The sequence below is a fragment of the Engraulis encrasicolus genome, chromosome 9, assembly GCF_034702125.1.
Source record: "Engraulis encrasicolus isolate BLACKSEA-1 chromosome 9, IST_EnEncr_1.0, whole genome shotgun sequence".
Taxonomy (NCBI): domain Eukaryota; kingdom Metazoa; phylum Chordata; class Actinopteri; order Clupeiformes; family Engraulidae; genus Engraulis; species Engraulis encrasicolus.
In genome coordinates this window covers 5,281,854-5,295,670 of record NC_085865.1, presented here as the reverse complement: position 1 = coordinate 5,295,670, position 13,817 = coordinate 5,281,854, and positions in this window count along the sequence as shown.

Below are 13,817 nucleotides of genomic sequence, written 5' to 3'. Positions count from 1 at the left end.
TACAGATGGGACTGGTGGCGATACCGTTCAGTATTTACTGAGAAAAGCTTAACTACATAATTATACTAGTTATCTATAGTCTTTAGCAACCGATAAGACTTCGTTATCACCTTTTTGGCCATTTGCATGGCCGTGGGAAGTACTTTTTTAACAGGGGGTGCTGGGGGATCTCAACATGATAAAGCAATCAAAATATGTCAAAAAATCTCTTGCTACAGGGGGTGCTGAAGCAGCCCTACTTCCCACGGCTGGTGACAATAAGGTTTTACCTGTAACAGAGGCTCTGTATGAAAGTGTTAAACAATAAAAACTGCTTGGTGTGTGCATACAGTATAAAGGGTTCGGTGCTATAGGACAGATATGATGTCTTACATCAACCTTGTCTTGTTCTCTCAAAACCACAATCTGATTGATTTTTTTTTCTGTGCCAACGGCTCAGACTGAGATAATGTCAGGCTTCACTGGACACTGTTCCTGGTGAGTTTAGTATCAGTACGGAACAATAACAAACATAGCCATGTGTATAGCTCAGTTCCTGAGGGTCGTTTTTGGTGGACAAAAAGAAAATGGATTACCATAATATGACTTCTGCAATCAATTTCTGAGGACGTCTGTGGAAGACGGAAGTGGAGAGAGGTAGGTGCGCCAATTCTGAAATCTCCAAATGTATCATGCCTGTGCTAGCTAATGCTAAAATGACCAATTGGGATTCGTTGTATGTGCCCAAACAGCAAGCCAATTCACTATAAAGCATTTTGATACACGCTGAAAGCTTCATAGAAGGTGAAATGTATGCCCGCTGCCTCCCGCTTTTATTGAAAACAGCTGAAAACAGCACAACTGAACAACATTGCGCAGTGTGCATGAACATGTCTCGCAGGGTCCCCTTTAGCCATTATCCCCTGGCCAGAACCAGATAAGATATCTTGTCAAAATGGCCGAAATTCTTCTTTAAGTATATGACATCAAGGAAAGGTCTCACGTCTTTCTGAGGCTGGTCTTCCAAACCATCTTCCAAGCATCACCAATGCAATAACAAAAAATATCTTAACCCCTTTGCGCAGTGCCTCTGTTATAAAATATATTTATAAATATATTTTCAGGTTTTTTTATGCCTTTATTGACAGGATTGTATGAGATGCTGACAGGAAGTGAGTGGGAGAGAGAGATGGGGAAGGATCGGCAAATGGGGGGGGCTGAACGCACCTCTGTCATAAACTTAACGTCACCCAAAATTGTAAGGACCAAGTCTTAATCTATTACTTAAGTGTAAGTGCCACAGTAATGTCAAAGCAATGTTTGTTATGATGAAGTTGCGACTTTTCTTTTTTTCATTATTACTTTATTGCAAGTTTATTCAAGTCGTCATTTCCTTCTGATCATTTGTAGATTCAACTTGCAGACATGTTCTTTATATACACAAAAAAGTTGGGACATTTCAACACACATGTGCTACTGAAAATGTATTTGTTTCTGACAGTCGAACCAATTTAAAACAGCAGAATTGCACACTGAGAAATCACTGGGACTGGATAATGAGAGTGCAGACTGAGGAATGGTTACAGTTTTTTTCAATTGCTAACAAGCTTTTGTCCAATCCTCAGCGACATTTGCAAAACTCTTAACACAGTTAGCACACCAAGGGCTTTCCATTGCCATACACTTGACACATTACATGCCTTTTTCACACAATTAGCAGTCAATGAATGCATTTCTTTGTGTATATTTAACAGTGTGTGCTTTTGAGAAGAAAATGAACTCTTTGGCCAATTGTGCTTGGTAGGTGGTAGTCTGTGTTAAGAGTTTAGAAAAAGTATCCAAAGTATGGGTAAGCGCTTGTTAGCAATTGAAAAAAAACTGTAAAAAGAGGGCAGCAGTGGCACGGTAAGTAATAACAATACTATGTTTTCTTTTCTTTTTCAAATTATTACTTTATTGCAAGTTTATTCAAGTCGTCATTTCCTTCTGATCATTTGTAGATTCAACGACATTTTCTTTATATAGACCTACACAAAAAAGTTGTTGTCATGTGCTACTGAAAATGTATTTGTTTCTGACAGTCAAACCAATTTAAAACAGCAGAATTGCACACTGAGAAATCACTGGATAACGAGAGTGCAGAGTGAGGGATGGTTAAAAAGAGGGCAGCAGTGGCACGGTAAGTAATAACAATACTGTTGGGAGTGCTTCACAGTCCGCTTGGCTTGGCTGTAGCGTACCAGTAAGCCTGTGACCTCGACCTGCTTGACTTGACTTGGCTGAGTTAAACCAGACCCATGCAGCGTGCTGCTGGCCTTTTAAAAAGCTGCTTGTAAGCAGTACTTGCTACCAAGAGGGAAGCATATTTCATACACACACACACACATAGACACACACACACACACACAGACACACACACATGCACACGCACACTCATGCACGCACGCACGCACACACACACACACACACACACACACACACACACACACACACACACACACACGTACACTCATACGCACACACACACACACACACACACACACACACGCACACACACACACACACACACACACACACACACACACACACACACACACACACGTACACTCATACGCACACACACACACACACACACACACACACACACACACACACACACACACACACACACACACACACACACGCACACTCATGCACGAACACACACGCTCATACGCACACACACACACACACACACACACACACACACACACACACACACACACGCACACGCACACGCACACACACGCACGCACACACACACACACACAGGCCTCCAATGGTAAAAGGGCAGTGGTGCTAAGTTACACTGCTTTTGGGACCACTTAGGACATCCACCAGGCAAGCAGGCGGGTGGGCAGGCAGGCAGGCAGGCAGCGGCAGAGGCGATTCTAGGGTCAGATGGGGCCCCAAACGAAAATGCAAAAGAATGAACATTTGATCCAAAATTGCCACTACTGTGGTAAAGTGTGGGCTGTTATTCACTATCTAGGGGCTTGGGGGCCCCAAGCGGCTGCCTGCCTTGCCTGGTGGCAATATGCGCCTCTGGGCAGCGGTGTGTGGTGCGATGCCCTAGATGTGGACGAGCTGCCTGGATGGCTGACCAGGGTAAGGACATGCAGCAGTGGTGTAGTAGTATACGGAGTATACCCACTTCAGAATTTCAGGGATTTCAGTATACCCACTTCAAATTGATTGATCCATTAGTTTGAATAGCAGAAATATATACAGTATACCCACTTCAAAAAAATGCTCAAATATACAGTATACCCACCATAAAAAAGCAGACTACAGCACTGGCATGCAGAGAGATGAGGTGCCAAAAAGAGATGCATGGAGAGGATGGTAGATGGAGAGAGAGAGAGAGAGAGAGAGAGAGAGAGAGAGAGAGAGAGAGAGAGAGAGAGAGAGAGAAAAAGAGAGAGACAAGAAGAGAGAAGAAGAGACACAAAAGAAAAGAGAGAAAGCGAGAGAGAACACGAGAGATATACAGGGAGAGTGGTGAGAGACAGAGAGAGAGAGAGAGAGGACAGATGGTAAGAGATTGATAAATAGAAATGGAAAGATAGATGGTGAGAGAAGAGAGAGATACATAGAAGGAGAACGACAGAAGGAGACGGAGAAAGAGAGAAGTGTATCGAGTGAGAGGAGTGTATATAGTGTGTGTATGGGGTGTGTGTATGGTGTGTGTGTGTGGGTTGTGTGTACGGGGTGTGTGTATGTAGTGAGAGGAGTGTATATACGTAGTGTGTGTATGGGGTGTGTGTATGGGGTGTGTGTGTGGGGTGTGTGTGTATGGGATGTGTGTGTAAGGGTGTGTGTATGTAGGGAGAGGAGTGTATATAGTGTGTGTAAGGGTGTGTGTATGGGGTGTGTGTGTGGGTGTGTGTGTAAGGGTGTGTGTATGGGATGTGTGTGTAAGGGTGTGTGTATGGGATGTGTGTGTAAGGGTGTGTGTTTGGGGTGTGTGTGTGTATGGGGTGTGTGTATATAGTGTTTGTATGGGGTGTGTGTATATAGTGTGTCTATATAGTGTGTGTATATAGTGTGTGTGTATGGGATGTGTGTATGGGGAGAGGAGTGTATATAGTGTGTGTATATAGTGTGTGTATGGGTGTGTGTATAGGTGTGTGTATGGGGTGTGTGTATATAGTGTGTGTATATAGTGTGTGTATGGGGTGTGTGTATATAGTGTGTGTATATAGTGTGTGTAAGGGTGTGTGTATATAGTGTGTGTATAGGGTGTGTGTATATAGTGTGTGTATGGGGTGTGTGTATATAGTGTGTGTATATAGTGTGTGTATATAGTGTGTGTATATAGTGTGTGTATATAGTGTGTGTATATAGTGTGTGTATATAGTGTGTGTGGGGTGTGTGTATGGAGGGAGAGGAGTGTATATAGTGTGTGTGTGGGATGTGTGTGTATGGGGTGTGTGTATATAGTGTGTGTAAGGTGCTGTTTCCACTTAGCAGGATATTTTTTTAGCAGGGTATTATTTTCTCCTGCTACGTGGAAACGCAACATGTGGATAAAAAAAATCCTCCATTGTAACAAATGCGTTTCAGACCCCTAAACAGGATATTTTTTTCTCCTGCTATTTTTTTCTCCTGCACCTGGATTTTTAAATATCTGCTACGTGGAAACGGAAGGCCAAAACCAATGCAAAACCAATACAAGCAGGAGAAAAAAATATCCACATATAAAAATATCCAGCTACGTGGAAACGGCACCTAAGTGTGTGTGTATATAGTGTGTGTATGGGGTGTGTGTATGTAGGGAGAGGAGTGTATATAGTGTGTGTATGGGGTGTGTGTATATAGTGTGTGTATATAGTGTGTGTATATAGTGTGTGTATGGGGTGTGTGTGTGGGATGTGTGTATGGGGTGTGTGTATATAGTGTGTGTAAGGGTGTGTGTATGGGATGTGTGTGTAAGGGTGTGTGTATGGGATGTGTGTGTAAGGGTGTGTGTTTGGGGTGTGTCTATATAGTGTGTGTATATAGTGTGTGTGTATGGGGTGTGTGTATATAGTGTGTGTATATAGTGTGTCTATATAGTGTGTGTATATAGTGTGTGTATGGGGTGTGTGTATATAGTGTGTGTATATAGTGTGTGTGTATATAGTGTGTGTATGGGGTGTGTGTATGTAGGGAGAGGAGTGTATATAGTGTGTGTAAGGGTGTGTGTATGGGGTGTGTGTGTGGGTGTGTGTGTGGGGTGTGTGTATATAGTGTGTGTATGGGGTGTGTGTATGGTGTGTGTATATATAGTGTGTGTATGGGGTGTGTGTATATAGTGTGTGTATATAGTGTGTGTATATAGTGTGTGTATGGGGTGTGTGTATATAGTGTGTGTATGGGGTGTGTGTATATAGTGTGTGTATGGGGTGTGTGTATATAGTGTGTGTATGGGGTGTGTGTATATAGTGTGTGTATGGGGTGTGTGTATGGGGTGTGTGTATATAGTGTGTGTAAGGGTGTGTATGGGGTGTGTGTATATAGTGTGTGTATAGTGTGTGTATGGGGTGTGTGTATATAGTGTGTGTATGGGATGTGTGTGTAAGGGTGTGTGTATGGGATGTGTGTATATAGTGTGTGTATGGGGGTGTGTGTATATAGTGTGTGTATATAGTGTGTGTATATAGTGTGTGTATGGGGTGTGTGTATATGGGTGTGTGTTTATGGGGTGTGTGTATATAGTGTGTGTATGGGATGTGTATGAGGTGTGTGTATATAGTGTGTGTATATAGTGTGTGTATGGGGTGTGTGTATATAGTGTTTGTATGGGGTGTGTGTATATAGTGTGTGTATGGGGTGTGTGTGTGGGATGTGTGTATGGGGTGTGTGTATATAGTGTGTGTAAGGGTGTGTGTATATAGTGTGTGTATGGGGTGTGTGTATATAGTGTGTGTATATAGTGTGTGTATGGGGTGTGTGTATATAGTGTGTGTATATAGTGTGTGTATATAGTGTGTGTATGGGGTGTGTGTATATAGTGTGTGTATATAGTGTGTGTATATAGTGTGTGTATGGGGTGTGTGTATATAGTGTGTGTATATAGTGTGTGTATGGGGTGTGTGTATATAGTGTGTGTATGGGGTGTGTGTATATAGTGTGTGTATGGGGTGTGTGTATATAGTGTGTGTATATAGTGTGTGTATGGGGTGTGTGTATATAGTGTGTGTATGGGGTGTGTGTATATAGTGTGTGTATGGGGTGTGTGTATATAGTGTGTGTATATAGTGTGTGTATATAGTGTGTGTATATAGTGTGTGTATATAGTGTGTGTATATAGTGTGTGTATATAGTGTGTGTGTGTTGTGTGTGTGGGGTGTGTGTATGGGGTGTGTGTATATAGTGTGTGTATGGGGTGTGTGTATGGGGTGTGTGTATATAGTGTGTGTATGGGGTGTGTGTTGTATATAGTGTGTGTATATAGTGTGTGTATATAGTGTGTGTATATAGTGTGTCTATATAGTGTGTGTATATAGTGTGTGTGTATGGGGTGTGTGTATATAGTGTGTGTATATAGTGTGTGTATGGGGTGTGTGTATGGGGTGTGTGTGTGGGGTGTGTGTACGGGGTGTGTGTATATAGTGTGTGTATGGGGTGTGTGTATATAGTGTGTGTATATAGTGTGTGTGTGTGTGTGTGTGGGGTGTGTGTATATAGTGTGTGTATATAGTGTTTGTATATAGTGTGTGTATAAAGTGTCTGTTTGGGGTGTGTGTATGGGATGTGTGTATGGAGGGAGAGGTCTGCATGTGGAGCCAGGTGCCAAGGAGAGCAGAGGAGTGCAGGGAGACTGGTGGTGGTGGTGGCAGGACCCTGGGGAACAGAGGACAGGGGAGGAGGACAGGAGAGGAGGACAGGAGAGGAGAGGAGAGGAGAGAAGAGAGAGAGAGAGAGAGAGAGAGAGAGAGAGAGAGAGAGAGAGAGAGAGAGAGAGAGAGAGAGAGAGACAGACAGACAGACAGACAGACAGAGAGGAAGGGGGAGAGAGGGAGAGAGAGAGAGAGGGGGGGGTGTAAAGAATGAGAACGACAAAGAAAAAGAGAGGCAAAGAGAGCAATGTTGGGAAGGAGGCTGGGAAGAGAAAGAGAGCCAGAGACAGAGCGAGAGATGAGAGAGAGAGAGAAAGAAGAAACAGAAAAGAAGAGAGAGAAAGAGAGAGAATGCAAGAGACATACAGGGAGAGAGAGAGAGAGAGAGAGAGAGAGAGAGAGAGAGAGAGAGAGAGAGAGAGAGAAAGTGGGAGACATACAGGGAGAGAGAGAGAGAGAGAGAGAGAGAGAGAGAGAGAGAGAGAGAGAGAGAGAGAGAGAGAGAGAGAGAGAGGTGGAGGCCGTCTCAGAGAGGCCCGTGTGATTGATGGGAAGAGTAGAGCGGCGGTGCTCCCAATGTCAACCCACAATTAAATAACTCTCAACGCTGACCCACCGCTCCCCTCTCTATCTCTCACCTCTCTATCTCTCCATCTCTCCTCCATCTTTCTTTCCCGTGGATGTCATCCCTCCTTCTGCCTCTCTCCTCAGCCACCTATCTCTCTTTCTTGCTTTCTGACTTTCTCCCTTTCTCTCACTCAAACTCTGTCTGTCTGCTCATTTTGTGATCTCTCTCTCTCTCTCTCTCTCTTTCTCTCTCTCTCTCTCTCTCTCTCTCTCTCTCTCTCTCTCTCTCTCTCTGTGTCTCTCCCTCTTTTTCTCACAATCTTTTCTCTCTCTGTGTCTCCCACTCTTTGACTATTTTAGCTGTCTCATTCCATTTATTTCAGTTCTTCTCTCCACCATCTTTTCACTCTTCCTCAACAGCAATTTATTTTCCTCCTCCTCCTCCTCCTGTCATCCATTCGGCTACTGCTGCAACCCCACAGGCCTTGACGTTGCCACTTAAAGGAAGCTTTTACCTTCCATTCCTTTCCATTTCATCTCCTCTCCTATCCCTCCCTCCTCCACTCCCCCCATCCCTTTTTACTTCACTTCTTTTCTTGTCTCTTCTCTCGCCTCATTCTCTTTATCTGTGTCTTTTCATTTTGGCTTGCCGCTTTTTCTTTTCCGCTGGCCCCCCCTGGCCTCTACCTCATTTTCACTATTGTCTGCGCTGCGCTACACTCGTTTTCTCTCTTTTGGCTTTTCTTCCCTCTCTTTTCTGGCCAAAACATTCTTTCTTACCAATCCCAAATCCCAGTTCCTAGATGCAGGGCAGTAACCAGACATTTTGAAATACCGAGGTCAAATACTGCGTGCTGTACTGCATACTGTACGTTTAGAATGCTTCAAACACTTCAGTCAAACTCTTAAGTTTGTTTTCATTAATCAATGCCTGATGATAAATGGGTGTGCCGTTACGTTTATAATTGTTGATCATATATCGGTTTTCATCAATAGATACATTTTACATACTGAAATAAAATACTGAGGACATGACCTCTGTGTCCTCAATGGTAGTTACGGGCATGCCTAGATGTCTTCGAAAACAGTGTTTCTCCATTTTTCTTTTTCTAAATCTGTCCATCATGACCCTTTCCCATACCCATGCCTGTCCTGTATGTCCATAGTGTTTCTCTCGTGTGTTTTCTTCTTCTTCATTGGCTATGCATCAGGCTCCTAATTTCTCCATATGTGTTTCCTCTCTCTTTTCTCCATATGCCTTTCCTCTCTCTTTTCACAGAGTCCATTTCTCTCTGTTCTCCTATATGCATCGTTCACCCCTAACTCGCCATGGACCTCCGTAGACTCTCCGTCTCTCTCTCTCTCTCTCTCTCTCTCTCTCTCTCTCTCTCTCTCTCTCTCTCTCTCTCTCTCTCTCTCTCTCTCTCTCTCTCTCTCTCTCTCTCTCTCTCTCTCCATATGTTCCACTCCCCCATCTCTCTGTTCCTCTCCTCTCGCTGCTCTCCATCTCTCATCTCTCCTCAGTGGCTCTATTTCTCTGTCTGTTCCTCTCCTCCTTCCTTCTCTTTGTTCATATCTTCTCTCTAGTCCTCTCCTCCCTCTTTCCTCTCTCTGTCCCTCCTTCCTCTTTGTTCCTCTCCTCTCCTCTCCTCTGCCTCTCTCTCTATTCCTCCCATCTCTCCCTCTCTCCTCTCTGTCACTCTCCTCTCCTCTCCCTCCCATCTCTCCCTCTCTCCTTCCCACTCTTCTCTCTGTTCATCTCATCTCTCCCTCTCTCCTCGCCTCTCTTCTCTCTGTTCCTCTCCTCTCTCCCTCTCTCCTCCCCACTCTCCTCTCCTCTCCTCTTCCTCTCATCTCTCCCTCTATCTCCTTCCCTCTCTTCTCTCTGTTTCTCTCATCTCTCCCTCTCTCCTCCCCACTCTTCTCTCCTCTTCCTCTCATCTCTCCCTCTCTCCTCCCCTCTCTTCTCTCTGTTCATCTCATCTCTCCCTCTCTCCTCTCTGTCACTCTCCTCTCCTCTTCCTCTCATCTCTCCCTCTCTCCTCTCCTCTCTTCTCTCTCTATTCCTCCCATCTCTCCCTCTCTCCTCTCTTTCCCTCTCCTCTTCCTATCATCTCTCCTTCCCACTCTCCTCTCCTCTTCCTCTCATCTCTCCCTCTCTCCTCCCCACTCTCCTCTCCTCCCCTCTCTTCTCTCTGGTCCTCTCATCTCTCCCTCTCTCCTCTCTCCCACTCCCATCTCCTCTTCCTCTCATCTCTCCCTCTCTCTCCTCCCCTCTCTTCTCTCCTCTCCCTCTCCTCTCCCCTCTCTCCTTCCCTCTCTCCTCTCTCCTCTCCCCTCTCTCCTCTCCTCTCCTCTCTTCTCTCCTCCCCTCTCTTCTCTCTGTTTCTCTTCTCTCTTCTTGTTGCATCCCCACTCTTCTCTCTGTTTCTCCCTCTCTCCTCCCCTCTCTTCTCTCCTCTCCCCTCTCTCCTTCCCTCTCATCTCTTCCTCTCTCCTCTCCTCTCTTCTCTCTGTGTCTCTCCTCTCCCCTCGTTGCCGTGCCTGTATTTCCCCGTCTGGCAGACAGAGGCTGCTCTGTGTTCTCTTATGGTCCAGATGGGTGCTGTGCTGTGTGTGGTGCACCAGCAGGACACTGTGCTTGCATACTAACACCTAAACAAACACCGAGCTGACGATGACCATGGTGGTGGTGGTGATTACTACAATGATGATTATGATGAGATTATTTGTATTATTACCATTATCATTAGTGGTATAAATGAAGGGTTTATTTGCAAAACGGTGTATCCACCATTTTTGAGTTTTGTGTTTCGTTATTGGAAATGACTGTCCAGAGGTCCCATCACCTTTGTGTGAATTGTTGCCATTCAAATATTTTGGAAACATCATTTTTTCACCTATAAAAAGCATTTTGCAATACAATGCATTGGAATGTCCAATACAAAATGTCAATTTCCCAACATTCTACAAAATGGAGATACACCGTTTTGCAAATAAACCCTTCAAATATTTGTGGCGATAGAGATATTAGTAATAATTAATTTGTTATTATTTTCAGTTAATGTCCTTCCAATCATTGTTATTAGTTGCCATAGTAAAGCTTTTGCAGTTACATTGTTGTTATGAATAGTAGCAATGTCAGTGTTCATTTCTGAAGATATTGATATAACAATATGACAGGTGTATTCATGGTACAGCAGGTTAGAGCATTGGTATAGGCTACATGTGGTTCTGATACAAACTCATGATCATGATCATTACCAAGGAGTGCAATGTGCAATTCCATATTTCCTTGGGAGCAAAAACAGCCGTCAAATCATACTTGTAAAACTTACAGTTAGATTACAAATGCCTATATACTGTACTGATTAGCCTGCTTCAGAACACTTCATTCCAAAGTCAGCATAACTAATAATGAATTCGAAAGTACGTTCTGCTGTAGTCTCTCTCTCTGATGTCGCCTTTGATGATATAGAAACCCATCAGTTCATTCACCAGCAACTGTAGATTTGAAAGCAAAAGCTTGACCAATGCGGACCAGTAGGCTGCTTGATAAGATAGAAGCTTTAGATAATTGCCTGTGTGTGATGTTAAATAACATTAGGGGTTACACATAGGTAAGGCCAGTGAAGCTCTGCTTTGCTGAAGTTCAGTGTTGTGGAGGCAGTTTAGTGCTCTCAGGCCGAAATAATGCCGTTATGAAGATGCAATTGTGAAGCAAATTGTAATTAGATTCCTACAGAGTTCCTTTAACTCTGTCTTTCCAAACACTGTTTCCCTTTCACAAACAAAAAATATTACTAATCCATACAAACCTCTTGGCGCAGGGTTGGCACTGAGAGAGAGAGAGAGAGAGAGAGAGAGAGAGAGGGAGAGAGAGAGAGAGAGAGAGGTAGTTTACTTGAGCAGCGCACACACCAGTGGCGTGGAAGCAGACTGTACACCGCGTGAGCTCACCCCCGTGCGTTTCCCTGGTTTCTAGGGTATTTCTAGGACTGTCAACCCGCTCCTGTCGACCTGTTTCTTGTCCAGAATTAGTGAATATCAGATACCAGGAGTAGCGACAAAATTGTTTGTCCACCTGTACCTTTTTGGAGGACACACCATACCAGCACAACTTTCATCGTTATTCCCATCAACTTCTCAGACCCTAACCCAGCGGACGCGGGCTGGCTGTGAGTAAAATGCCAAGTGTGTGATTTCGTTATGCCATATGCTTCTCAAATTCAAGACTTTGCTATGCCAGAAGGTGTGTTGGTGGAAATTATAATGTGTGATGGGTGACTTATTGCGCACTTAGTATTCCGTGGCTGGCACTTGGTCTATGCAGTTGCCGTTGGATTCCTGGTCGGGAGCTTCAGTAAAGAACAGTGAAGTTCTTGCGGACAGGAAGCTGGTGTACTTTATTGCCACTCAATTTGAGCTCTTTGCTGAATATTAATCAATGGAATGTATAGTTTAATGAAGCGCTTTCGACGACTACACGAATGTTGGCTTTACCGTATCCACTGGTCATTGACAGGCTTCGCGAACAGGTGCGTAGAATTCAAACCTCCTTTCAAGATAGATGTCTTGTAGCCTATGCAGCATAAAACTTAAAATATACAATGACAAGATGTATGTCAGAGTATGCTGTAAGAATTGCACGAGGTGTGTTACTTGCATCATTATTTGCACAAGTGTTGTGACATTTGCCGACCGTCGCCAAAAAGAAGACATTTGTTTTACGCATACAAGGTTTTCGTTCCAGCTCGGTTAACAGTCCGAAGGAGATTAAGCCGATGATAAACAACACGATGGCCAACTTTAATGATCTTGATTTCCCACGTCTGTGCAGCCGAGTATTCTCAGTTAATAAGTGGACATGCGGCGCAAGAACAAGACGCTGACCGCTACACCGCTACACGATATTGCAGACGGCTGGGTTGACAAGGGGTCAGGGCAGGGGTGTCTGTTGCTTATGTAGACTGTCATGTGTACACAGAATGCTGTGGGGTTACACTCGTGGGAACCCCTAACATGGCATTTGGAAAGGACTGAAAGTCATGCACAGCTCGAATAGCTGCAGTTTCTTTGCTCCAGAAATCCAAAGCGCTGGAGACGCAAGGAAAAAATACACATCCATCTCCCAGAGATTTCCTTGAACAGATATTGACTGAGAGCTGACGGAAAGGGGCAGAACTTTAAAGCGTGTTTTAACATGCTTCACATGGCATATGGGCCAGTAGAGCTGCACACTGTAATTTTGCAGTGTTAATTCAGCACTTAGGGAGCTGATTAAACATCTGAATTGTATTTATCCACAGACTACTCTCTGAACTTTGAATTAAGACCATCTTTTTTTACATTGTGCACGACTAACATGGTATACATTTTTCCTTTAAACTTTATTGCAACAAGCCTTTCATGTGTTAAAATTTTAACCCCCCCACCCTCCCCAAACAAATGAACCCAAGCTTCCCTGCGAATAGGCATCAAGATGAAGAGCTCTTCCATTGTGTCTGTCAAGAATAATGCCAGACTGAAGTTGATTGTTGTCTGTATTTCTCCGCTTATCAGTTTATTGTGGCCGTCTGTGTTTAATTAAGGCATTATCTGCAACCCTCCAAGGAGATTAACCAATAATATCGCCCGTGATCAGAAATTGGGTTAACTAGTATTAAATAGCATCTTTCTAATCATGTGGTGAACACAACAGGTGCGGTATTTAAATGAGATTTATCTGCTGACTGGCTTAATTAGCTTAACAATGTGATAATTACGCTTTTTTGTTTTGTTTTAATCAGCAACATATCCCACAATAATGAATAAACCATGGTTCAATCAATAGTTATGAATGCATAGTGTGCTGTATATGCCAGCTATCTCACTCGTTACATCAAATGTTAAAAACTCCATTTTTGAAGCTTGTTATGTAAAAGAGATGGCACATGAAAGAGTCGTTCAGTCAGATGTCTTCTATTGGTCCTGGCCACAGTGAGTAGACAGGACCCATGTTTAAATCCACCACCGCTGTTCTACGCTATTGCGGGAGGCTGTGATCCAGTGGTTAAGGAGTTAGACTTATTGTGAATTCAGAGGGTTGCAGGTTCAATTCCCACCATAACATCTCCCTCCCCACCTTGGTCCATGGCTTCAGTGCAAGCCACCTGGACCCCCCCCCCCCCCCCTCAATTTACTCCAGGGACTGTAACCAATACCCTGTAAAATAATTGTAAGTCACTTTGGATAAAAAGCATTCGCTAAGTGTAATGAAATAAGTAAGGGTTAACGTTCGGCGAGAAGGTCGCTACCGTGGAATAGCAGCACGACAGAGAGAATCTTTAGACCCCGACGCGGAGCGGAGGGGTCTTGTTCTCTCTGAAGTGCTGCTATTCCACAAAGCGACCGACTCGCCGAAAGTTA